Source organism: Tupaia chinensis, unplaced genomic scaffold, assembly GCF_000334495.1.
Source record: "Tupaia chinensis unplaced genomic scaffold, TupChi_1.0 Scaffold144346_1, whole genome shotgun sequence".
In the NCBI taxonomy this organism is placed as follows: Eukaryota; Metazoa; Chordata; class Mammalia; order Scandentia; family Tupaiidae; genus Tupaia; species Tupaia belangeri.
Window position 1 is genome coordinate 4,738,205 of NW_006204205.1, and position 426 is coordinate 4,738,630.

The window sequence follows — 426 nt, forward strand, 5'->3', positions numbered from 1 at the left end:
GGGGGAAAGGGAGAGAGCAAGCCACCGGGTCTGGGACTCCATCCATGGTCAGCCATGTGGGAGTGTCCAGCGCCTTAACCACCACGCCACCTGCTGGTCCCAATCTGGTAAATTCTTATCAGGTGGCAAATTTCTATGAGGAAGAATGATACCTACTCCTTGGATTGGGCCTGGTGGGGTTAGAGAAAATAAACATTTGATAGTTTCGTATTGCTGATAAAGAAAATATATTAATAAATGATGTTATATATAAATATAAATATATGTATAAGTATAATAGGTAGCTCAGAGTTGTACATACCTGGCCAGGGTGAGGGTAATTTAGAAAGTAATAGAGCCAGGATTTGAAGGCAGGACTATTTGAGTCAAATATTTTTGCTCTGTAGACTGAAGCACGGAGCAAGATGGGAGGGAGGAAGGAGATAA